Below are 3371 nucleotides of genomic sequence, written 5' to 3' on the forward strand. Positions count from 1 at the left end.
TCCTGAGCCCTGCTTGAGTTGTTTTCTTACAGTGAAGCCAGTATTGAGATAAGGCTTCCTAGCAGGGCAGGTCCAGGGAAGTGTACTATAGAAAGAGCTCCCTTTCAATAACCAGTACTTTGATATCATCGCTGGAAATCACTGTCTGCTAATGACAGATGATGGGGTTTTGTGCCTAGACATATTGTAAGCAACTGTTAGTTACAGCACAAATAACTTCTTCTAAGCAGTGCTTCCTTATCACTTTTAAAATACTGAAATTGCTATCAGCTAGAGCATTATGTCTATTTTAAGTAGGTCTGAGATTCAGGGAAACAATGTGTGCAAGAATAGTTTTCACAAGTAATTGCAGACATTGTCAAAACTGCATGTGTTGAAGCCTCAGTACCTGCACTGGTAAAATCAGCTGGACTGCAAAACATGACCTGAGTAATTCAGCTCATTTGCTCCTGACAGGCAAAAAGCCCTTTCCTTTCAATGCATCTGCTTTGGATGTAAACACAGTTAATGAGCTTGTAACAACTTCAAAGTAAGGCCGCTCATTCCTTTGATATTTATTTTCTACTTTTAAAGGAAGACACTAAGCAAAAAAGTGTCTTAATCAGAAACTGGTTGATCCTTTGTATGATTTTCAAATGCGCTCTCTGCTTTCTTTCTGTATGCTGTGAAACCTCGTGCATTTAAATGACAACAGCCACATCAGGAGATGTTGTGGACTCCATCCTCTCCCCCCAAGCTGGAATAATGCCAGGACAATCTAAATTCATAAGGCTGAATTCCTGCCCCAGCTTATACAAATTCAGCTTGGTGTGCACTCATTTTATGAAATGTCTACCACAAAAACTATTCTTCCCCCTCGCGTCTTTGCGGAAGCAATTTGAAATCATTGTGTACACACTAGATGTGGGAGACTGTTATTTAAGCTATGATATTTTAAAATAGGTGGGTTATTTACATATGTGAAGAAACATCAGCATGTGAATAACCAAACTAGCAATTAAATTGCTAGGCAGGTTACTCAGAAGAATTGTAAGATATAAATAATTCTTTCACACCAAATAAAAGTTTTTGCCTATGAGACTAGTTGGAGCATTTACTGAGAACACCAAGGTTTATTTCCTTTCAGCATCTAAAAGATTAATCCCAAATTTTATATTATTAAAATAATTGCACTGCCAAGATTTAAGGATCCTGTAATGAGTTCTCAAACACATTCTTCAGCTATGAAAATATTTACATAGACTGAAATGAATACAGGTTCCTAAAATGTCACAGGCATCCAGTAACTCGTACACACACGGTAGCTCAGAAATGGACTCAAGTTCAATGGAAAACAGTTTGGAATGGTTTTGTTCCCTAAGGGGATAACACTAATATTTTTGATGACTTCTCCTGGAAAAGCTGTGAGAAGTGTTACAGGGAGTGGGAAGCTGAGCACCACATGGTTAAAACCACAGACGCAGATGATCAGAGTGGAAGGGCTCAATCTGAAACACAGCTTGGATTTTGACAAGCACTTGGCTCTCTCGAGGCAAATTCTCTGTATCACCAGGTAAAAGCTCAAGTGCCCCTCAGCAGCAGAATGGGCAAGCCCAGCTCAGCTTTAGCTGTTCACCCTCCTGCCTGCAAAGAGAAAAGGCACTCGAGCACTGGTGCAGCTGGGTCAGTGGTCATCAAGAACCCAGGAGAATCAGGTCCAACGCCAGTGAATGCACACCAAAATTACTTGAGCATGTAACTGTTATAAAACTGCTACGTCTGTCAGCCTAGTGCTGGGATGCCAAAGCTCTGGGAGCAAGTCCTGACCCTCAAAAGCAAACTTGGATTAAGGAATGGCAGAGGGGGTTCATCTCTTTCTAGCTGAAAGCACCAGCCACTGGACTGCTGGGTGCATGACCATCTCTCTCCAGAAAGAGAAGTTTAGTTGTCTTCCACCAAAAAACAACTATAAATCCCATACCTCCAAGAATCCCAAAGAAAAATAGGAACCTCTGAGGAGTAAGGTAAGTACTTGCAGGTATGTAAGAATGGAGTAAAATTTCAGGTGCCAGAACTCCTCCAGAAGTTGTGTAACACAACCTGCAGATAACAAGTGACAGCCTTAACACCACACTCTGCTCACATCTTTTGATTGCAGCTGGAAGGCAGTGTGACTCAGCTGCCAAAAACGCTTGATTTGTGATGAGATGGAGAAGGGAACAGGAGAAGACCTGGCTTTCAAGCATTTTATGTGCACTCCCACATGCAGGTTCACAGAACCAACACAAAAAGTATAGCTGTAAATAAAGCTTTGCAATACTGTTTCAGCTCCCAACTCTGCAGCTGCTTAGTCAGCTGTACTTAGTGCTGCAGGGGCTTGAGTCAGGAGTCCATGGTGGGATCAACTTCTGCCGCAGCTGCACGGGACCATGTGTGTCCTCTGTCCATAACTGAGCCAGTGGCATCGAGCTGAGAGGCAGAAGGGTCCTGAGCAGCGACTGCACAGCCTGGGGCGCTTTCCTAAGTAAACCCCAACCCAGTGTTCCACCTGGCCAGAGAACAAACTTGCTTCCAAGGACACTGACGCCTGGGGCTGTTACAGACCCACAGTCCGTGCAGTGAGTGCACTGTACAAATCCAGTACTGTTTCATCTCAGCAAAGCAGCACAAATCAACAGAGACTCTGCCACCTCACAGTGTCTATGTGTTCACCTCACCCAGCAGCTTGAAGGTTCTTTGAGAAAAGCCCATAACAGAAAGCCCCCAAGGAAAGTGACAATTCCTTCTTCAGAGCAGAATTCAAAGACTACACAGTAAGTAAGGCACAAGCCAGGCAAAGAGAGTAACAGAAAATCTGCAGTGGTGGTTGAACGTGGTTGGTGTCTGCCAGGAAGGCAGGGGCCCAGAAGGAAAAAAAAAACAAACCTAAGAGACTAATGGTAACATACATGCAGATATAAATTTAGGGCTGACAAACTCAGACACCAGTCTAGTCCTAGTCCTCTCTGATTATGAAAGGTTTTTAACATTCCTGTCCTTTTACCACAACAACGTGGCCAACGTAACAATCTTAGTTCCAGGAAATGGGAGCGGGTCAGTACAGCCCCTTCATTCAAAATACAGCCATTATCATCAGAACTTTTTCTCTCCTCACTTGGTATTTTAATATTCAGGACTGTTTAATTGCTTAGACATTTGCAGCCAGTAAAGCACCACACAAGATTCTGTAAAACTTTAATTTATTCCCCTCCCAAGTATCCAGAATAGAAGACCCTTTAAGTTGGAGAAAAATGTGACAAAGAAATAGATTACCAGGATAGCTGTTCACAGAAGAAGAAAAAGCACATACTACCAAGATTACACAGAAAACAACCCAAAAGTCCTATTTAATG

The sequence above is a fragment of the Prinia subflava genome, chromosome 1 (genome assembly GCF_021018805.1).
Source record: "Prinia subflava isolate CZ2003 ecotype Zambia chromosome 1, Cam_Psub_1.2, whole genome shotgun sequence".
NCBI lineage: Eukaryota > Metazoa > Chordata > Aves > Passeriformes > Cisticolidae > Prinia > Prinia subflava.